This window comes from Equus asinus, chromosome 5, assembly GCF_041296235.1.
Source record: "Equus asinus isolate D_3611 breed Donkey chromosome 5, EquAss-T2T_v2, whole genome shotgun sequence".
Classification (NCBI taxonomy): Eukaryota; Metazoa; Chordata; class Mammalia; order Perissodactyla; family Equidae; genus Equus; species Equus asinus.
The window spans coordinates 67,623,658-67,647,340 of NC_091794.1; the positions used below are offsets into that span (position 1 = coordinate 67,623,658).

At 44.8% G+C, this 23,683-nt stretch overlaps 1 protein-coding gene across 14 annotated transcripts in view; it reads left to right on the top strand.

Moving 5' to 3' along the window:
* Nucleotides 1-23,683, top strand: part of DAB1 (DAB adaptor protein 1) — a 1,086,856-nt gene that overhangs the window by 899,213 nt on the left and 163,960 nt on the right. For 2 of the 14 annotated variants that reach the window (XM_070509808.1, XM_070509812.1), the window contains exon 1: nt 6,869-7,005. The exons of the other annotated variants lie outside the window; for them this stretch is intronic. The gene's annotated coding sequence lies outside the window, so the exon portion shown is untranslated. Of the gene's footprint in view, nt 1-6,868; nt 7,006-23,683 lie in introns of those variants that run through there. 14 annotated transcript variants of the gene reach the window in all.

The window sequence follows — 23,683 nt, forward strand, 5'->3', positions numbered from 1 at the left end:
GTTTGGCAACCTCAGCCCCATCCCTGAGTGTGGCAGTGCCTGGAGCTAGTGTAGGTAACACGGGCTCCTCGGTAAATAGAGGGCGCACACTCATGTGCCAGACATGCTTTTTAAAGAACAGCTTTATGGAGGTATAATTGATATACGATAAATTGCACATTTGAAGTATAGAATGTGATCCATTTTCACATCTGTGTACACCTGTGTAACCATTACCACAATCAAGGTAACCATACATGCGTCACTTCCAAAGTTTCCTTGTCCCTTTATCATCTCTCCCTCCTGCCCCTCGTCCTCAGGTAACAACTGATCTGCTTCTGTTACTGTCCATTAGCTTTCATTTTCTAGAATTTCATATGTATGAATTCATACAATGTGCACCCCTTTTTTGTCTGGCTTATTTGACTTGGCATGATTATCTTTTTAAGAGAAATTTGAAGCCACATTGCCCGCCTACAAAGCTGTATGGACTTGGACTATTCCAATAATGACCACCCGTCCTCGAGCGTGTGCTGCTCCTCGGGATTCCATGCACGCATCTCCTGAAGTCTTCATGGGAACTCGTTATTGCCATTTCATGGCTCAGGAAACTGAAGCTGAGGCTGGTGGCCCAAAGTCTCACATTTAGGAGATATTTTCTGACTTAAGGCCTGCTTCTCTCCACCTCACTGGTGGCTGGAGGCAGCTCAGGCTCTGGTGACGAGCCTGACTCTGGTTTGAGAGAGAACTGGGTTCAGTCCTGGCTGTAACACACCCAGCACAAGTTACTTACCTGCTTTTCCCCTGAGTTTCCTCACTGTGAAGTGGGAATATGATGGTATAAGGCCAGCACGTTCTCGACAGAAGTAAATAAGAGAGGGCATTTAAGTGCCCAGCCTTGCACCCGTGAAGCACTCGGTGAACATTAGGTCTCCTATTACTGTTACTGTATTGTTGTTCCTCAGTAATAGACATTGAACAAAGGCAGAAAAAGGCCCCTTTAGTATAAAACAGACAACCTGTTAGTATCAACAGACGCCCTCTGTTGAGGAGTGTTCTAAATGGTGAGAACAAGAAAAAGAGGATAAAAGGTCATGTTGAACCTTACGTTGCTGTTTTGACCCAGTGGATTATTGCCTGGCTTCTATGAGACCTGGTAAACGTTTGATGAGTAAATGATGGGTGGATGAAGGAATGTGCGTGCTATGTCAACAGTAGCACCAGCGTGATTCAGACAGAGAGGGAGGCCCAAGTCAGGCCAGAGTATGTTATGTCCACACATCCCATTGCAGGTAGAACTTGGAAAGGTGTTTGCTATTCATTATCCTAAAACCTAAGGCCCAAGGTTATTGCTCTTTCCCCTGTTACTAATTACCGTATGTACAAGTAAGTGCATGGATGATACCAAGCCTCTCGTCCTGCATCTGTCTATGAGCAAAGCCTCAGGTGCCCTGGTGGTAGTATCCTGAATGGTAACTGCTGAGGCCAGGAGCCGGTGTGGCTGTGTCCCATGGTTTCCTGATGACTGGCTGGAGATGTGCTTCCACCACATCGCCCATGGACTTGGGTTCTTTGCGTGGCTTACAACTGCCACCAGCCCACAGGCCAGCGGGTTTCAGATGGTACGTGAGTTTGAATTTGGCACTAAGACTTGGAGATGTGCTAACGGAGCTGGCTCGATGAAAGGAAAGAATTGTATACACCTAAAATGTTAGTGAAATTTTTTTCTTAACAAAGATCCAGAGAGGGAGAGGGGCTTTTCCAAAGTGACACAGGATTTTAGACGAAGTGCCACCTGTGACGTAGAGTGGGGCTGCTCTTTCCTCTTGCATCACTCATCAAAGCCTTTCCTTTTAGCACTGTCTCTGAGGCCTCAGGGAAAGCATCAGCTAACAAAATATCCAGCACTTACTGAGGGTGCCAGGGCCTCCTCTAGGCACTTTACGTGAAATGACTCATTTGATCCTTACAACAAACCTGTGAACCAAGAATTACTATTATATTCATTTTGGAGATGAGGAAGTGGAGGCAGAGAGATTAAGTAACTTGACTGAGGCCACATCATTACTTACTAACTGCTGTGTCCAGGATTGCAGCCACCCTCTGGTTCAAGCAGCCGTGCTGTTACTCAAGACACCGCGGTATTCTCCATCAAATGAGTTTATTTGTTAAAATTGATTAATTTAATAACTAATTAAAAGAGGAAATTCAGAAATCTTTCTAAAGACCATATTGAAAAAGTTGGTTGGCGCTTTTAAAAATACACATGCTAATGGGATGGCAAGGTTTTTATCAAGGGAGGGCTAGCCTGCCCCGCCCACACCTCACTGACATTGTGTCCCTCAGTGGAGAAGGTACTCCTAAGGGCACTGCCACAGTACAGCTGGAGAGCGTGGGGCACAGGGATGGGAGCGCTATAATGAGCAAGAAAAGCAGCCAAAGCAGAGTAAGGCTGATGCTGATGGTGACGGTAATAGCAGCTCACCCTTACTACGTGCCAGGCACTTTCTCAGTGCTTTCTCTGGTTTTAACTCATTTCATCCTCTTTCATGGGGAAATAACCTGAGGTCCAGAGAAGTTAAATACACACATCCAGTAAGTGGAAGAGTTGGGATCTGAAGCCACATTGTAGGTCCAGTGTCCACATCTTAACCACCTCACGCTTAGGCGCTGTGCTGTGCTGCTTGTGTGACTCTAAGAGCAGTTGTTAGTGGTGGTTTTCACTCTTGCGGTGCTGCGCTGTCATTACCGTATGGTCCTCTGTTCGATTTCACGTCCATCCTGTCTTTGATTCTCACAACAACCCTGTGAGATCAGCATGGGTAGGCATTATCGTCCGCGTATTATAGATAGGGAATCGGGGCTCAGTGACCCAAGCAGAGTCACTACTCCACGAGGACCGGGTTTCCTGTCCCCCTGCTCTGCACCAGTGGTCCAGGCTCTGTGGTACACTCTCAACCTTTCATAGGTGTGCTCCGACATTTTGATCAAGGTGGAAAATTAATTTCCCAACACTGTTATGGAGGTATCTGTGGCAAAGAACTTTGAGTGGAGTCCATTGAAGGGTGATTTTAAAACACCGTTTAACTTCCCTGAGCATGAGGGGAAAGGGGGAGGACGAAGCTCAGCCATCAACAAACAAGGGGGACGTGCGTCTCAGAGCATTGCCTCAGGAGTATCTAAGAGGACACAATCAGGGCGGTCCTCAAGAAGTGAGACAGTGGTAAAGGAAGGGCTCGTGGGCAATGAGACCCCAGTATAGACTGTACAGTGGTTGGCCCGTAAGTATTGCTGATTTGTTCTGCTTTGGGTCTTTAAATCCATTCAAGTATTCCCTATGAATTCTAAGATCTGAAAGTGCGCCACAAGTACACAAAGATAGAATACTGCATCGTACTGTGAAGTTTCCCAGCTGTGGGCATCTCTCTATCTCAGGTGAGGAAATCGTGGCCTGGAAGCTAATGGCTTTTAATAAAATGCAAAATCCCAAAGTAGAGAAGCCAGAGTCAGGTCATCAGTGAAGAACAGCTGTTTTCAAGTTTCTCTCTCATTGGCCTGCAGTTACCATCACTCGTGATTCCTGTTGCTTTGTGTTGTTATGGTGGCTAACAACTCACCAAATATATACATAGTGGCATCATTTCACTTCATGCTCTCATGAGTCCTGTGAGGTAGTGTAGCTGACATGACTAGTTCCATTTTTCAGGTGAGGAAACAAACTCAGGAAAGTTAAGAGACTTGCCCATGGAGCTCTGGCAAGTAAGTAGTTATCTCCAGATCTGGTCTCGTCTTCAGCTGAGATGCACAGTCCTTTGTACAAAAATGACTTGTAGTTCTGATGGATCCCCAAATCTGCACTCAGACGATGAAGTTGTTGGAGCCCCTCTGTTGGTAATGTAGCACAGCACCCCTGGGCACCCCTAACAGAGAGTCAGACTTTGAATTACACGTGGTTCTGCTTCCCTGTCCTCCATTTGGGATGATTTCTGAGTGGTGGGTCTACATTCCACTGTGCATTTTATCTTGGGTCTATTGGATTTGGGCAACAAAGACTTGTGGAGGTGGGTTGAATTGTTGGGGGGAGGGTCTGACTAGGCATCTTGCAGAAGACAGAGCAGTCTCAGGAGATAGTGGGTCTTACTGAGCTTCACTGGGAGCTGGAGCTTTTCCTTGAGGACAACTAGGGCAGTTTTAAGGTCTTGAAGACCCAGATTCTGATCCTGGCTCTGCTCCTTTCTAGCTGTGTGACCTTGACCATGTCACTTCACTTCTCTGTACCTCAGTTTCCTCATCTACAGGATGTGGTTTGTAAAGCCTGCTTTCAGGCCTATTAAGAAGATTGAGTGAGACCATTCTTACGGAGTGCAAAGCACCTTGCATATATTGGTCACAGCAGATGCTGGCTTCATCCCTCTTTGCCTTTTCTTCTCCAAAGCAGTGGTTCTCAAATTGTGGTCACTGGACCAGCAGATTAGCCTCACCTGGAAACTGGTTAGAAACTCACATCTCAGGCCCTCACCCTATACCTACTGAATTGGGAACTCTGGCGTTGGGGTCGGTGATCTGTTCCTTAACAAGCCCCCCGGGAGATTCTGATGCACACTCAATTTGAGAACCAGTGCTCTAAAGTGACCTCCCTTTGGGGGTCTGCTTCTGTTTCCAGATATCGAGCAGGCATGAACATTGATTTGAGCATTATGCCTCGGGCTCCCAGCCCTCCCTACAATGCCAGATTCTGTTCAGTCCTAGCATCAGCTGCTATCCACTCCTGAGTATCCTGCAGGATCCCTCGGGTCATGACAGGCCATTACGGTGGTTTTGTTTTATTTTTTCCCTTTGCTATTCTCTGCCGACAAAGGTTGCAACACTTCTGAGAGCCGGCCAAGTCCCCCAGTTTTGGACAAGCTGCCTTGTCTTTTTAATTGCTCTCCTGTTTGCCCCCCTGGAATGCCTGTGCCCATCTCACCAGTCTCCTCTCCAGATGGTTGGTGGATGGGCCTAATTCTCCTCATCAGTGACAATATGGTGGCAACTCTATATCTCCAGGCTCGACATTGTGCCCTGCCTGCCCTTTTGCTGTCAGAGATGACAGGGGGCTCAGGAGAGCAGGTGGCAAGTGCTCGGGAGAACCTATTAGGGTTAGTGATTCCTGCAAAACCATTTGCTCCAGACAAGAGATTGCTTACAAATAACTCTGTCTCAACAAGCCAGGGTCTGTTATCCACTAATTATTTTTGGATTAGGAAGGGCTAACAGGACTTGGCCTTGGAAGGTCAGAATAATTTGAGTAGATAACTAGGTTGCTACATTCCCCAGGGAAAAGAAGGATCTGTGAGACCAAGCTTTCAGCACTTTGATTGAAAGGAAACCATGTTCTTGTTTTTCTCTGATAAATGCTGATAGAAGACTACGTTTATATGATTTTCCAAATGTCAACTGGCGAAACATTTTTCCAAATGTTTTCTGGCGAACCGCTTGGAGAATGACGCTCCTGTGGCATCAGCGTCAAAATTCTTATGGTCAAAGTTCTCCAGGGGCAGGAGAGGAGGTAAGAAGACTAATGGTTAGGAAGTGATTGTGGTCATCCTGACAAGAACTAACGAGGGTCTGGATTAAGACCATGGAGTGAGGGGGCCAAGTGGAGTCTAACAGGCCTGGATTTGAATTTCTGTCCTCCAACCCTCACCCCTCCTCTGAGCCATGAGATCTTGGGCAAGTTACTTAACTTTTTTGAGACTGTTTGCTGATTTCTAAACTGAGGGCATCTTGAAGATTAAGTGAGAAATTTTTTTAAGATGACCTATTTTAGCAAAGTACCTGGTACGTAGTAAAGATCCAACGAATGTTAGCTCTAATTATTTTGATTGAAGTCGTGGAGTTAACGAGTTAACGTGGCGAGTGAGACAAAAAGTAAAGCCTAGGACTATACCCCAGGATTCTTTCTCGAGTTAATGGAACAGTTTTTGGAGATGAGAGAAAGAAAATTGAAGAAAACCCAAAGACCAGAAAGCAACAAGGAGAAATAGAGTACATGTGATCTAAAAGCACTGGGGCTTTGAGTGTATCTCGGGAGATCTCTCACACACACACTCTCTCTCTCTTCTTTGATGATGACATCAGATAAATGAGGTGTGAGAATATCCAAGTGACAGCTCTCAGTGCCTTTTCTCTGGGTCATTATGAAACACTTTCCAATTAGCTGTGAGCCAAATTCTCGTCTTGCTTATTTTCGTTAATCTGGGACACTTTTTTCTTTCCAAAGCCCCATTTATAAATTCTTTTTTTCCTGCCTTCTCCTGTAGATCACAACATTGAGCCATTATCGCATAGTGATGACTCATGATGAAAATTTCCAATTTAGAGCATAAATGGCCAATGCATTTAATTGGATGGGAACCTAAATGAATTGTGAGGTGGATTATCAATGAGGCAGTTTGTCTGGGGAGGTCTCAGCGCCCTGCTCAGGCACAGCAGAGGGGCACACTTCCAAAAGGCTTTGTGGAAACAGGGTCAGCCTGCCTGCTTTGGTGTGCACACAGGCAGGAGACTGTGGTATTGATGAGAACCTCTCTCTCCTTGCGGTGAGGTGACTAGGGCTCCCTCCCTCTCTCTCTCTCCTTCTCTCCTTCTCTCCCTCCCTCTCTCTCTCTCTCTCCCACTCTCTCTCTCCCTCTCTCCCTCTCTCTCTCCTCCTCCCTCCATCCCTCCTTCTCTCTCTCTCTCCCTCCCTCCTTCTCTCTCTCTCCCTCCCTCTCTCCTTCTCTCTCTCTCTCCCTCCCTCCCTCCTTCTGTCTCCCTCTCCCTCCCTCTCTCTCTCTCCCCCCACTCCCCCCCCCCCTTTCTCTCTTTCCTATGATGGGAAGCAACAGGGTAGTTTACAGCTTCTCAGCTGGGTACAAAATAGCCTGGAAAATGAAGGGATATTAGATATTTTTCTAAACAGATCTCAATGATCCTTTCTTTGTCCTCCTTTTGCTGAAGAGTCAGAGAGACTTTGGGGAGAATCCCAGCTCTACCACTTATTGGGTGAGTAATTTTTGGCAAATTGATCTCTTTTTTAGCCTCAACTTTGTTCGCTGTAAAGGGAGGATAAGAACATATCTGTACGCCATTTATACGTATGCAAGTGTCACATATTTGCATAGTCTTCCCTGACCTCCCCCCTCACCCCCGTTAGATGTGCCTCCTCTGTGTTCCCATGGCACCCGTGACTTTCCCTGTCATGGGGTTTTGTGTATTCACTTAGAACTGTTGACATGTCCATCACTGTTAGATATCTGTGCTGTGTGTCGCTGTAACCCCAGCGCCTTTCTGAGTGCTTAGGATGTAATAGATGCTCCGTAAATACTAGCTAAGTTGACTTGAGTAGTGTCCTTGAGAAATTGCTTTTCCCGGCCCCCAACACATGCCTGTTAGTCATCTAAGATCTCAAGAAGTGCCCATTGAAAGGTTCCTCCTCAACAAACTTGACTGACGAAAGTTCTCTGAATTTGTTGATCGCTTTGTTGTTTCCAAAGCCCTTCCTGTGTGTGGCATTACTGGAGCCAAGCAGGTCAGGGCGTGTACAGCTAAAGGGGCAGAGTGAGGCTCAGCGAGCACGTGTCCGGTCTCCATGATCACACAGCACACTGAGGAGCTAGGATCTGAACACAAGCTCATGTGACACCACAGCCCATGTTCTGTAGACTCTGTGCTTCCTCTCCTGATTCCCTTTTCAGGATTCGCTCTTAGATTTATTTATCTCCATTGATTTTTCTGCCAATATTCTTTACCCCTTTTGTGTTGATTGCATGGACCCAGTCGATGTATTCACACATGGTGCAGGAACGCTTGCTCACCCTAAGGAGACCAGGCGCCCTCTGATTAGAGATCAGACAGACCCACCTCTTTCTTCAGAGATAAAAGTAATATGTGATAAGTTTGGTTAATTTTCTTTCAGAAGTGGCTATTAATTCCCCTGGGCTAATGGAGGAAGACTTTTTCCTTTCTAAATAATGGTTTTGTACTTCTAGCCTGCCTAAACTTCATTCAGAAATTAACAGTTTTATTTTCCACCAGAGTGTTCCTTGGAGTGTTTCTAGGGTACTCCCAGCCTCGGAGGACAAGAGAGCAAACCACTGAGGGCATTGTCAGCCCCAAGGGAGGTATGCTGTCCGAGAAGCGACCACGTGCCCCAGATTTCCCAGGAAGGCCTCAATTTTCAGTATTCTGTTCCACAAGCACACTTATAGCTTTGGTACATACAGTTTGCAGAATCATATGCAATTTGCTACATAAATGTGACGCCTTACAGTAAGATACTGTGTTTTTTTTTATACTCTACCTTGTTACAAAGATGATGTGAGGGGGTTTATAGAGATGGCTATACTGTAAAGAACTGTTGGGTGGAACACTGAGACCAAAACACGGACATAGATGATAGATAAAATCATGCACTAAGGTCCTGTTTGTGTGGGCTATAGATTTGATTCTGAGCTTCCTAGTGGTCAAAGGAAAAAGACAACCAGATTGAAGATTCACAGTCTCCATGAAAAACATACAAAGAAGCTGGTCTGGGGACGCACAGAAGGTCTGTGTTTCATTTAAATTGTGTGCATGCTCTAAAACTGTACGTGCAATAGGAAGTTTGCATACTACTTTAACTTAAAAGTGGAAAATTGACATCCTGGGATCTTTCAGTTTATTCCTTTTGTGGGGAGTGACCATAGCTATCAAAATTTGGCACTCCAGTACAAAATGGAAATCAAGCAGTCTTGAACTAAGCTTCTAGGAATTTTCAAGACCTCTTCAATTGATAAACAGCTGTTGTCCAATTAAAGAGCATCTATTAGTCCTTATGGAATTGAAAAAGAGTAGTTCATTTCCCAGCACAACACCCTAAGACTCCTGGCAGGTCCCGCTTAGAATATAGTATGTCTTTACTCCACTAACGAAACTTTGCTAATTATAAAATTCTTGAAGTTGGGCACTGGAAGAAAAATGTTCTGCACACTTTACAAATAATGTACCTCTGTGGGGTAAATGCTGACTTGTACATTTCAGGTTTTGGCTTATTTGGATATTCATAAGGGTTGCTCTTTACTGATTATGTCAGCACAACCTCTTTATTGAATTATGGATTGAGTATTTAATCAAGGCCTATGCCTTATTATTAGCCATGTAACATTCTATTGTTTCAGTGGAAAATGGAACGTGTAAAACCTGATTCACATGAAAATCTGTTGTCGCTCTAATGAATAATGTTTCACAGTACTCTCTTTCATATCACTATAGTCCTTATCTGCCAGGAAAGTGAGAATAACTAAGCACACCTCATGCTGATGGATGGGAGCAGGGCTTCCATTGCAGCAGTGGCCAGCTGGACCCCATGGGTGGGTTTTTGTGAGTTTGCTTCTCCTGTATTAATCCTGGACTCGAGAGTTGGGGCTATTTTCGGAGAAACACCAATATGTATTAGAGAGAGTGTATATTCTACTGTAATCATTCGGTGAGAGGTTTGATTTGGTTTAGTGATCCTAACCCCTTGGTTGGCCTTAAACTTACACAGAACACTTAAAATACCATTGCTTGGGCCCCACCTGCAGAAGCTTGGATTCACCTAGTCTTGGTGGCCCCAGGTGATGCTGACATGCAGCCAAGGTTGAGGATCACTAAGCTGTGTTCTCAGGAGGGCAAACAGTCACTCTATTTAATGGCTGTGAGCTATGAGTCTCAACCTCACACTAGGCTCTCTGGGGATAAAAATCTTCCATGGATTCTTCTGGAATCTTATACTCAGTGACTCTCTTCAGACATTTTTGGCTCAGGGGAAAGGGCTCGACTCGAGTCTTTCAAATATAGGCAGGTGCCTGGTCCTTCCTAGCTGTGAGACCCTGGGAATCTACCTCACTCTCTGGAGGAGAATCAGAAATCTTGTTTAACCGTGAACTTGGAATTGCTTATCTGGGACACAGCATCATACGTTCAGTGCCTGAGTACCACCTCTAGCTGCGTTACTATTGGCGAGTGTAAGGTGACTCGGTGCTCAGAAGGGGATGATAATGTGTACTTTTCTAGGCTTCTCTGAAGATTTAAATAAGATTATGTCATAAAGGGCCCTTTATGTGGGAGGCTGTTCATAAAGGTTTGTTCCCATTCTCCTTCCTTGCCTCCCCTAGGATTCCTCTTCTTTCTTTATCTTCTTCGCGGTTAACTCTTGAAGATTTTCTCTGAGAATCTGTCCCCTGGATGCTCCTTTCTCTGTGCCCAGGTATCCAAATCAGAGACATGTTAGTCTTAACAGTCTGCAGCTTCTGTCCATTGCCACTGTAGGGAAGGAAGACATTTCCTCTACCCACTCTGGGTCCTTCTGGCTGGAAAACGAATTAAATTCACATGAGACAGAGTAACAGGAGAAAATTAAACAAAGCTTTATAACCTATGCATGGGAGAGGCTCAGGCAAACTGAGCAACTCAGCCAACTGGCCGAGGCTGCCTGTTTAAGTATCTTAAGCTACAGACAAGGAGGACGTTTGGGGTAGTGGTTTGGGGCTTCAAAGGAGAGGAAGGCAACCCACGTGGAAATGGAAAAGCAAATGTTTGGTAAATAGAATTCTGATAAGAGTGGGCTTAGCAAGGATCCTCCCAGTCTACCAGAACCCAAAGTTATCTATGATGATGACCTGTCCTGGGGACAGGCCTTTATTTTAAATTTCTTTTAGGCAGTTAGGGGGGAAAGGTCAAATGTTCTTGCTGAGTCTGAGCCTTTATTGTCTTCAGCTCGAAACAGTCCACATACCAGAGTGGCGCATCTTGGGGTGGCCTGCCCTGAACCCCATCATCACCTTTGCCAACTTACAGCTGGTCTTCAGGCCTTCAGACTCTCTGCTCTCCAGATTCTCCTTTTGTGGCCAGTGTTATAGTCCTAAGATGAAGTTGCAGGTAACATGCTGAGTGCCAGGAGAGGGAATGCTGAGGGTGCTATGGGATCACAAAGGAGGTTCCTAACTTGGTCGGAGTTGGGGAGGCATTGAATCTCAGAAGACTTCCTGGAAGAAAGGCCATCTCAACTGGGTTCTGAAGGTTTATTTGGAATTGGCCTGGCATAGAGAGGTAGAAGAGTGTTTGGGGGTAGAGGCATGGTATGAGCAAATACTCAGGAGTCAGCAAGAGCCTGGTGGGCTCAAGAGGATCAGGATGCCAGGATCCTTGGGTGTGATATGAAGCCCGCACAATTTCTGAAGGGGAACCAGTGAGCTTGAAAGTATACATCCTTGCTTATCCGCCCCTTTGCCTTTGATGCCTAGTACATTCCATGTGCTCAGTTATATTGTTGGATCCTTGCATTTGCAGGGTTCAGTGGGTGAGGGCATAGCTAGATGAGCCGGGGAGAAGAAGCTGCCCTTGAGTGAATGCTGTTTGAAATGGGCCATGAGGAAGGGTGGGAAGGATTTTAAGGAGCATAGATGTGAGTGTGTGTGTGTGTCTGTGTTGGGATGTGGTGCCAGGCACTGCATCACATCGCGAGATGTACATCCATGAGCACAGGCCCAGTGAGCACACGGTCCAGGAGTGAGCTGGAGAGGCTAGAGCGTAAACCACATATGGGGGAGGTGACCTCGAAAAGAGTGAACCGCTGATGGTGATGAGGAGAAATGGAAATGCCCTCACCATGCAGAATCAGCTAGCTAGCCCAGTCTAGATTATTCATGGTAACTTCGCATTCTGTACTGTGAAAGGGTTTTCCACACTAAGGATTTGCGGCTTTATCCTATGGGAAGCCATAGATAGATTTAAAGCAGAGGGCAGGGGTGGGGTGGAGGTGGCATGATCAAACAGGCATTTTAAATGATGTTTCAGCTGCAGAGAGGAGAACAAATCAGAGCAAGGCAAGAATAGATGCAGTATAACCTCTGACTTGTTTTCTCTCTCATCTCCTTGAAGGAATCCTTTTCTCCAAATTATCTTACAAGCATCTACCTGAATCAGACTGTTGTAGTTTGCCCTGGCCTGAAACACCTGTGGCTCACAAAGGGCTCGCAACCCACATTCTCTTGTCTTGGATCAGAGGGGGCAGTCTTCCCTAGTACGGAACCCCTCCCGTCACCCTCAGGGCGGGGGCCCCGAGGTGGGGAAGCAGGGTTTCGGGCACTTTCTCTACCTCTGTTTATGTAATGGGCTCTTAACTCTTTTTGGAGAAGTCTTGATTTTTGTAATAATGGTAAGAAAAAGTGCAGAGCAGCAGGGAAAATTGATCCATTCTTAGATAGATCCCCTCTGCACCATCAGTCTTGCCTAATGATGTCCCTCCAGGCCTTAAGCCAACTGTGCCTCCTCGTGACACGTCCCCTCATTCTCGTCTACATTCTCCCAGCCCTCTGTTGACTTCTCGTGTTCCTGATAGTGGTATGGCTATATTACGAGATCTCTGCCCATCTCCCCTGGACATTATGAGTCCTCTGAGGAGAGGGATTACTTACTCATTTTTCTCATTCTTTTCCCATACAGTAGAGTGCTTGGTACATAGAAGGGTTGCTGCTTCAGGTGAACAGGTTTATAGTTCACATGTTATTAGGAATAACTGTAGTTTGATGTTATGATCTTGGGATTCCTGCATCCAATTGCCTAGTGGGCACTCCCTCAGAACGTTCCACAGGCAAGAGGTAAACATGCCCAGAAATGAGCTCATCAACTCTATACCCCCTTTCAAATCACCTCCTCCCTTCTCTGTTTCAAATCCCAGGTGTTAGTAACCTTGTACACAGATTTTCTGAGTCAAAATCCTGGGAACTGTTGATCCTTCCCTCTCTGATAGGCCCAATAGTCGTTCTCTGGTTCCGCCTCCTACATATGTCTCTACGTGTTCCCGCCTCTCCATCGCGACAAGTCTTTGCACCAGTTGAACTGTCCGTAGTTCTCATAGTACCTAAGCCTTTCCGTGCCTTACCACGTAGTCTCCACCCTGCAGCCCGGATGACTTTTCTAAAACCCAGGCACGTTCCTGACACTCTTCTGCCCAGAACCCTCAGCAGCTCCCTGTCATCTTTGGGGCTCCCCTGCCTCCCTCTCCAGCCTCTTCTGCTTCTACTCTAACAGTTTGCATTTTGTCACCCAAAATTAAATACTTCCAGTGTCATCCCTGAGAACTTTCTGGATGATGGAGGTACTCTGTATCTGTGCTGTCCAATATGGTAGCCACAAGCCACAGGTGCCTGTTGAGTGCTTGAAATGTGCTTCTTATGTCTGAAGAATCAAATTTTTAATTGTATTTAATTTTAATTAATTTAAATTCAAGAGCCATCTGTACTAGTGTCTACCACATTGGACAGCACAGTCTAGACTCTGAATATACTAAGCTATTTTACACCTCTGTACCTTGGCTCAAGTTTTTCACTCTTTCTGAAATGCTCGTCCCTGAATTCTTTTCCAAGAAAACTCCTACTGGTTCTGTAAGAGTCATCTCAGTTCCTCCCTCCACCAAACACCTGTCTTCACCTTGAGACTGAATTTGGCACTGCTTCAGCCTTGTACTCACCTCCACCGTGGAACTCATTGTACATTTTACTTTTGAATTCTACCATCTCTTGCCTCTGGCTTTTTACTTCCGGGTCCTCCAGTAGGAAGTAAGTTCCTCCATAGCAAGGGCTGCATCTTTCTTCTTGGTATCCCAAGAATATAACACAGTCCCTGTTGGCCCCGCACAGCCAGGAGCCTTGTGATGTAGTGTAAGGGGGCCGACAGTCCTGCATCCTAGCTCCCTTTCTGCTCCTTACCAGCTCTGCAGCTTCGGCCCAGCCCACCTGGCTGAGCCTCGGTTTTTTCACCTGTAGATGGGACATTATAATCCCTTCATTGTTTAAGGAGTTGTGAGGATTCCTTCTAATGTACATGAAGTACCTGGGACATGGTAGCGCTTAGTAATTGATAGCTGCTATTATTAGATGTTCTGTAAATATTTGAGCTTTTACCACTATAATTCCTCAAGTACCTGAGTGCTAGTCAGGGTATTAAATAAGCAATGTAACATTTACTTTTTATAATCACCCTAATAATGCACTTACTACTGTCACCATTTGATAGTTGAAGTTATACTCCACAGCCAGGAAGTGGCTTACCTGGGATTCAAACCCAAGTTTGCCTAAATTCAAAGCCCCTTCTAGACTTCCTCACTACTGCTCTCACACGTATGTGTACTTAATTCCAGGTAGCTAGCAAGGCACATAGTCAATTAAAGAAGCAAATCACGATGGGAACTCATTTTAACACAGCCAACAGAATTTCCCTGCACTGGTTGATTTGGGAGACTGCATATTGCATTCTCGGTACAGTATTTTCATTCCCTGCTTGCAGTTTTTAGGTAAAGAAGTAAGGAAACATTTAATCCATTCTCTCAATTAGGTTCTGTAGGAGATCGTCTTGGGCATTTTCAAGATAAGTGTTCAATGATGGTGTTGTGAAGTGCATTGATCAGCTGCGTCTCTGAAGTCTCATTGACTTATCAGTTCTGTGTAAAGCAGAAAGGATGCTAGGATCTTATCCTTGGAGGACTCAAATTTCAGTTTTTTAAGGCATCTCGTAGGGCCACCAAGCCAGGGGCCTCACGGTCCTTTTGTGAGTGAGCCTTGCTTTGGAAGAGATTCGCCTGGAGCCTGGAGTCCGGGCCCTTTTACTGACACCACTGGGTTCCTTCCCGTATAGCTCCTTTTTATTTTCTGAACATCACTTCCCTTCTCTGCCGCTTTTGTTGAGTGTCTGCTACATGCAGGACACTGGGTTACCTGCTCTTAAAAGACAACTGTCACTGAGATAGGGCTAGATATTTGACATCTGATTAGAGGACAGAGATCAAATGCTCACACACACGATATAAGGCAAGTAGCATTTACCACATCGAAGAGGCTTAGATATAGTAATCTGTTTAATCCTTAGCACAACCCAATGCATTAGGTACTAATATCCCCATTTTATGGATGGGGAAATGGACACAAAGAGATTCTGTAAGTTGCCCAAGATCACACAGCTAGGAAGTGTTAGAGGTGGGATTTGAAGCCAGGCAATCCAGCTTCAGAGTCTTTGCTTATAACCACAGTGCTGCACTGCCTCCCCATGATCATGGAGATGATTACAGTATGAGGTCAGATGGGGTAAGTGATAGGGGTAGTTCCCAAACTAATGTGCATCACAGGAATAGTGGGGGAGCTTTTAACAAAGACCCCTGCAGGGCATCACCCTAGGCTGGCTGAGTCTGAATCCCTAAGAGAGGGCCCAGAAAATGATATGCTTTGTAAAAAGTCTCCAACTGATTTCTATGGGCAGCCGGGCTTACATGGGTGTCTCACTACCATGAAGAAAGAATGCACCAAGTGCTATGACAGTACAAAGGAAAGTGTAAAAGAAAAGTTAATTCTTCTGCACAAGAGTGGGATGGGGAGAGAGAAGGCGCAGAGGAGTTGCATTTGGACTGGATGTTACAGGTGAACAGGGGTTCGCTTGGTTTCCTCCATGGGAATAAATCTGGATTGTGCCTGGAGGGTTGTCGGCTCTCAGGAGAGAGGGAGAGAGATTGATGTATTGCTTCTTTGTCTTTGGAAGTTGGAGAGCTTGGTGACATAACTGGTCATTGTTATGCAGCACCAAAATTAGTGTGAAATACCTTGCCCTCTATGGCATGCTTTCAGGGCCTCCACCAAATTGCTTCAGAAAGCCTTTGCCCACCTGCCCACAAACGAAATCTCTGAGTTCTGCCTTTTGGTTTAAGCCAAAACAAAATGTTTTCAGCTTGAAGGTGAAAAACACAGAGTCCTGGACTGCTGATACATTGAAATGTTAACCAGGAACACGCAGTGGAGCTGTTTCAACCTACCCCCGGGGACACGTCCAGGGAGGAGGGGGGTGAAACGAAATATGTTATTTACCGAAATAAGGTTTGGGTAGTGAGAAGATGGAGGGAGAAGGTCTTTGTTGGGGGAGGGGAAGATGCAGTAGGGGGCAGGAGGACACAGGCACTGACCCCTGTCTCGTTTGCTGTGCTCCGTCACCTAAGGCTGCCCTTGTCATTTCCAAATCAACTTTGCAAACAAAGTTGTTCTTGGAGTCCACAGAAGAGCAGAAGTGAAGATTGAGAGCTTGGTAGGACGGTTAACAGCTCAGCCAGGGCGTGAACAGCAGGTGTGAAAGAAGGGGCTCTTGGCAGGGTTGCGATTTTTTTCCTCTTTCTTTCCTTCTGTTTCTGTGCTCCTCAACTAGGACAAAACAAACATAGAAAAGAACGACTAATTCCAAAACACCGGGACTGGTTTGTGAAAACTAGCCTGCTGCCTCTGTCCTCTGGTGGACAGGTTAATGTCCTAAGGGTCAGCGTGCACCATCTGTCCCGCTGCTTTTCTCCTTTGAATAGCACTTTTCCTTACTCAGGTAAAAACAATGCATTGCAAATTACCAGACTCACAGGAAGCCCAAGCTTAATACTGCCCATCCACACACACACACACACAGAGAAAAAGACAGAAAAAAACACCATTTCAATTTAATAGCTAATCATTGTCTCAAGTGCACAAAATTGTTTCAAGTATGTATTTTTTATTTTTAAGAAGACTTCATCATTTTCCCCCCTGACTTTGAAAGCAGGTAGAATTGAGGATTCAAGGAGATTTATTTTGATGATTTCTGTAATAAAACTCAAGGGGAAAATTGGTTCACAGTGAATACAGCCACTTTTCATTAAATGCAACTAAAGGCCCAAGAATGAATCTGAAATGGAGACCAGATCTGCCGTTTGAATCTGGGACAAATACACACTTTGCATCTGACGTGAATTCTCACAGGGTCGTGTTAAGAAGGCAGCATGCAGGGAATGAACAAGACGTTAATAGCTGCGGGTGCAAAGGATGGATGTAGCCCTTTGGGGTTTCCCCCTCACCAAGAGGTTTCGCAGATGGCCACCATAGGCCTTGATGCACCATCCACCTCAGCTGCGCCAGAATCTCCTTTAAATAAAAGCAGCAGGGGCCTCTTTGAGCGGCTCAGCCTGGAAGAGCAGCCCCACCTCGTTAACAAGCGGGTGTAGGCTTCGCTTCTCATGCCCCAGGACCTCAGGCACCCGAGGGCTGCGTGGAGTCTGAATGTGGAATTTTGGAATTTTTAAGCAAGGTTGAAATCTGATGACACTCCCCTCCCCAAATAAAAAAGAAATTATTTCTCCTCCATTAAAAGTAACCTAAGTAAGTTAATTGCTTTTAGTTAAAGAAAACCTTTAAAATGTTGTATTTTGTGCCTTATGCTCAGCTATCCTTTAATCTCTAGGAGGTGGAGAGAGGAGTGGGAGCAGCTTTCCTTTTTTTGCATTTAAACAGTGCCACACACTATGTTAGGTACATTGTATATATATATATATTATTATATTGATATATATTTATATATTATTATATATAATTATTATAAATATATTTATATATTATTATATATAGAAGATTGTATTTTTTTCAGTTTTTAAATTGTGTAACATAATAAAGATATAGGAAATATAGAAAAAAGAATAAAACATAAATGGACTGCCTAATGAATGATTTTCAAATGAATACCCATAAAAACACATACCCACATCAAGACTTTATAACAGAAGTAGCTCCCCAGAATTTCCCCACATCTCTTCCCAATCATAACCATGCCCTCCCCTCTAACAGCAACTCTCCTGTCTTTTGTGATGCTTACTTCCTCGCTTTTCTTACTTTTACCCATAAATAAATTCATAAAAAATTTGTTTCATTTTGCCAGATTTTGAATGTCATGCAAATGCGAGCACACAGTGTGTATTCGGTTCTGCTCATCTCCTTTTGCACAACTTGTCTTTATGATCCATCCGCATTGTTGCATATAACAAAATAATTTGTACTTCACGTATTTTTATTGATATATAGTATTCCATCATCTAAATATGCCACAATCTTTAAAATCCCTTCTCTCACCTCTGGCTTGCAGCTCTTGGAACAGCACTGGGATGCCTGTCTCTCGCGTTCCTGGCGAAGCAGCTCGCCTTAGGTGGGTGGGATTGTGAGTCAGAGGGTATGGATGTGTCTAGCTTCATTGGGGCATATCTATTTTGAGCTTTATTATATATTACCAAATTTTTCCAAAGTGATTTCCAATCCTAGCAAGAGTAAGTTTATTTTGGTCCATGCCCTATCAATACTTGGTACTTTGAGAGTCTTAAGTTTTTTTCACCCATGATCATATTTGCTCCTATAATACTCTCCTAAGGCAAATAGAGCCCCATTTTCCAAATAGGGAAGCTGTATTCTCAATTTTTGAAAAAGATGCCATAAAACACATAAAACGTGAAGGAAACATAAAAAGGACTGAATCCGTAGGTGTATAGTCAAGGAATGTCAAATATCTAAAGTTTAATTTATACTTATATTGTGATTTTAGGTGAGCAGATCATCTGTGGCACCCAAAAATCTGATATATCTTGGGTTTTATTGCTTTGGAGATGAACAGCTTTTGGGAAAAAAAAAATTCTTGGAATGGTGTGCCATTTGGTCAGGATAAGAAAATAAATATAGTGAAAAAACAAAATAAAAATAATGATGATACTACCTCTATCTGCCTTTTATGGAACACTGCTTCCGGACCAGATACTAGTCTGAGCAGTTTCCATAAATTGTTGCCAGTGCACTTTTTCGTGACTGGGTGCTCGGAGTTCTGGAGTGGGGTGAGAGAAGGCAAAGGCAGCTTTGGTTTGCAGCTGTGGGAACATTTCTTATGGCTTCAGGCAGGAGCGACTGCCCAGTTCTAAGTGTGGACAGGGTTCACATGAGAAAGATAAGCCCCCTTTCCCCATCCTGCTTCTGTGACCTTGTCACTTGTGCATGTTTGCTCTGGGAGGTCTCCTGTCTTCTCCAGGTGGGCTCTTGCAGATGTTTGCCCATAACCAGAAGAATCTGGATTTTACTAGACCCCTTGACACTCAGTCCCTCTCCATGTTAGTGAAGCAGAACAAAGAGTCACAATAGTATAGATTTGACATATCACCTACCAAGGAAAGTGTGCAATACTCTGAAACAAGATTCAGAGTGCAGTGGAGGAGTTTTTGTCTACTGTAGAAAGACACTCTCTGTAACATTGTGCTGAAACTAAAATGCCAGACCCCGGGGAGAGTTGAGAAGACTCCTGCCCCAGCATGTATCCCCGTTTTGACCCTCAACAGTCCCATGAATAAATACTACCATAACCACAGTATGGATGGGGAAACTGTGCTTTAGAAAGATTAAATAACCTGCCCCAGATCACACAGATTTGAATGTGACAACGTCTGCATTTGAATCCAGGTCTGTCTATATTGCTCTCAACTGCTGTGCTATAATGCTTCCAATCAGGGAGAAAAATGCAAAAAGGAAAATCCAGCCTATTCACAATATCAGCCTGTAAGTTGGCTTTCCTGAAAGTGAGGCTTTAGTGGGGCTGTCACTGATGGGTTTTGAACTGAGTGTCCAGTATTTGATACTCTCTGCATTGTCCAAAAGCATTGAAAAGAATTCTGTTAGAGAGCAAGCGCCTGCATCGTCTGAGATTTGTACAGGCAGACTATGATCCTTCTGAGAAATCTTCCAGGTTGAGCCATTGTTATGCTATTTTGGGGCCGTATTATTTCAGAGCAGACATGCAATGTAACTGGTTAATATTTTGCTAGTGTTCACCAAAGAGCTAAATGCAAAGGCTATAGTTGTAATTTGGATGTAATTTTTGTGGTAATGTGACTCTATTTGAAGTGAGTTGAATTAGAAAACTCATGAATAAATGCTTTGACCTAATCAGAATTATATAGCAAGGAATTGACCTACTTTGCAGGAGACTGCCCCAGACTTCCTCAGCTAACAGTATGTTAACCCAACAGAGAAATCTTTCTGCTAATAGCACTTAGCAGAGAAGATTGGGACCTGTGGTTGGTCAGGTAATCCAAAAATATCATTTAAAGTCTGGAATAAAAAAAAAAAGGTCCATGCCTTCCTTTAAATGTTATTTCAACTGAACATATATAATAAATGTATGTCAGTGTGGATCTTTTGATGTCAGTATAAGGACTTTTCTTGGCCTTGGAATACAGTTTTGCTCATTGAAATGCTGTGCATTCTTCTGACAAAATCCACACCCAGAAAACATACCTTCTTTGATTTCCAGTTTTGGTTTCTTTAAAGTGGCATGAGGATTTAAAAACACTTGCAAAGTAACCGCAATGTAGAATTCCTTCTGGGTTCTTGTGCTTTTTCACCTATTATTTTTTTGCAGCACTTTCTTTTTACAACCTGCCCTGTTTGATTATTTCTAAATATTGACCTTCATTTTCATAGAAATAACAACTCCCTTTCTTTTTGTACTCATGTTTCACTGATACACGTAATATGTAATAATTATGTACTTACAATAACAACTCTCATAAGCAGGTTTGAGAACAAATGTAGGGGATGCTTGGTAAACATCTGACTAAATGGAATGGAGCAGAGATCAAGGAGCTGCCTGGCCAGCGTGAAGCCAGTATCAGACAGGGAGAAGGCCCATCCCGAGCACTGGCCAGCGGAACAGACAGATCTCCTCTGTCCCTCTGCTAGAGTGGGTCTGAGATGTGAGATCAAGCAAGGCACATTAATCAAGTGACTGGCATAAAACAAGTGATGGGTACATAGTAGGATCGCAGAAATTATACCTCAATTTTTCTCACTCCCGTCAATTCAGTCAATTGGGTTGTTCTCATTGGTTTAAATCTTTAGTTTTTCCACTAGACCCCCCCGCCCCCAGCCTGGGGGTAAAGGGCAAGTCATAGTCCTCTTGCTCTCTCTCCATTGTATTGCTAAGCATCTAGTAGGCCTTCTAAAACTGTGCTTTAACTCACTGCAGTCAGACAACGATGAGGATAACCTGGTTGATGGGGGCGGGGGTAGGCGGTGGTGCAGAAGAATCCCCACCAAGAGGCCCGTGTCTGCGGTTGCGGTGTCAAGAGCAGACCTTAGCGGGTGGTGTGCAGAAAGGTGAGGGCAAGTGTGGAAACACCAGTACTGACACCAGTCTGAAAGGCCAGTGACGGAATCCAGATGGGGATCGTGGGGCCAAAGGCTCTTAGACTGATTTCCTCCAGCGCCCCTCTGGGAATCTCCTTCCTGTGTTTCTTCCCACCCTGCTGCAGCCGAGATCAGTTTATCAAACTTCTTATGCCGACGTTTGCTGCCACACAAGAGCATGTATGCAAAAGGAGCCAAACGTGATTCCAGTCCTGGGAACTTCTTACAGGCAGTGACCATATCCTACTTATTTTTAGATCTGAATGTGTGAAAAGACAAATTAGACATTTAATTTGAAAATTCCATGAAATTCCAGACTTTCAAATCAAAGCCGAAGGCCATCACAGCCCGCTGCATGGGCTTACTGGAATTCTTTCTTCCTGGTGAAAAAATATACTCTCTAATTGTTGGCAACTCTGGTAATAAGAATCAGATTCTCTTTATTTAAACTGCATCTAAACAGTAAAATGTTGTTTGGACCCTATGCCAAGTAACAGAGAAAAGAAGTGAAATGGCCCTTATGAAATGTGGAGAGGAAGACCATTTTTGCTTTAGCTTGCTTTAATTTGAGAAAGCTCTCTAGTGCGAGCCACAGAGTGTGTTCTCTTCTCTCATCTGCTTCTCTCTGCCAATTAGACTCTCTCTCCACCTCAGGGCTATTTCTGGCTTTGATAACCCCATGATCTGGTATTCACACTGTTTCGGGGGTAAGCAACTGGTACCAAGGGCCGCGTGTCTCTGATCCCTGTACCTGTGACATAAGGCTCTGCTTTTCTGATGTGTGGGGCTCATTATGAAGGACTAATACTGGGGACCAGTCATCAGTGGCAACAGGCAGACTGGGCAACCGAGAGTTTTACTGTGGTTGGAGGTGATGTAGTGGAAAGAGCATGGACTGGGCCACCAGATTCAGGTTCAAGCGTTAGCTCCATCCTTATTACCTATGCAATGTGGTCAAATCACTTCACCTTACTGAGCCCCCACCTCCTCATCAGTAGAAAGGGATGCATAACGTCTGTTTTTCTTTATGGAATCATTTTGAAGATTAAATGAGGTAATGTGGATAAAGCCTGTGTTACGGATTGAGTTATGCCCTCCCCCTAAAAAATTCATATGTTGAAGTGCTAACTCCCAGCGCCTACTGGGAAATAAGGTCGTTGCAGATGTAATTAGGATGAGCTCACTGGGGGGACCCTAATCCAGTATGACTGGTGTCCTCACAAAAAGGAGAAATTAGTGCGCAGAGACAGACACACAGGGAGAATGCCATGTGAAGGTGGCGGCAGGGATTGGAGTGAGACATCTATAGGCCAAGGGATGCCAAAGATTGCCGACAAAAGGTGGGCAAGAGGTGTGGAACGGATTTCCTCTCACAGCCCTCGGAGGGAACCAACCCTGCTGACACCTTGATCTTGGATTTCTAGCCTCCAGAACTGTGAGATTATAAATTGCTGTTGTGTAACTACTCAGTTGGTGGTACGGTGTCCTTTGTTACGACGGCCTTAGGAAGCGAATGCACACCTGTCAGTCAGTTTCTGTTGTTTCCCTTTCTTCCCCCTTGTCCCTCCACTTCCTCCAAATATATCGAAGTCAGTGTGCTCAGGACCCTCTGGGGACATGCACCCAGGTGAGCATGAGTCCCGTTTCTGACCGTCCAGAAAGCACAGGGAAGAGTTGTCCTCTTGTCTGTGCTAGGTAATATGTATTTTTTAATCCTCTGGCTAGTGCCTGTGGCAACGTGCGCACAGCCTGCTGCGGGAGATTTGACAAGAAGAGCAGCCTTGTGAGGCCGACCTGAAAAGGAACAGCAGATATAAACATGTTGCCATTCTCATCAATTTGAAACACCATTTTTAAGGCATCTCAGAGGGTTGGGAAAAGAGGGATTCTTTTCTTCCAGGCCCCCTGTTTCTCCTCAAGTAGGGGAAGACGTTCACAGGTGCTGTGGAGACGGCAGGAGGTAACAAGAAAGGCTTTCCTGCAAACATCCTGAGTGATGTGCATTGTATTAAGTGAGCACAAACCACCTCAGAAGTCATTCATATTAACTGAGCAATTTTAAAATTTAAACTGGAGTTCCCTCTGGGCTGTGCCCCAGAGCTTCACTGGCATTTCCTTGAAATCGGCCCTATTTGGTACAACTTTGCTTTCTATTCCACATTACATGGGAAGACCTCACCCGGCTGGACCATAGCATCAGTGTGCCGCTCTCAGCAGTTTTGTTGTAAAGGAATTCAGACTCTGGGAACCAGCAGCACTGATCCACTGATTCAGAGACTTTTCCAGACACGACCGAAACAGTCTACTCTTTTCTACCGAGCCGTGTTGAACCCTTTGCCTTGATCTGAGAACCTGGGATCTCAGCTCCTTCAAGTGTTCCCGGCAGCAGTGAGGGAGCCAGGACCCTGCAGAGCGAGCCGCCTGCAGGCTGCAAAATTCCAGCAGCGAGAGGATTTTTGAAGTATCAAAAGCTTCACACCTGTGGGTGATTTCCATGCAGAGACCGAGATCAAGAGTAGCCAACCCATGACCTCTCCAAAACTCGCATCTATACCAGTCTTTGAGGAGGAGAGTGATCCCTTTTGTTTTCCTAGATGTTGCAGAAATGCAAAGATGAGGTGTGCAGAGGTTTGGGAGAGAAAAGAGACCCATGGGGCCCTATCCAAGGGCACTGG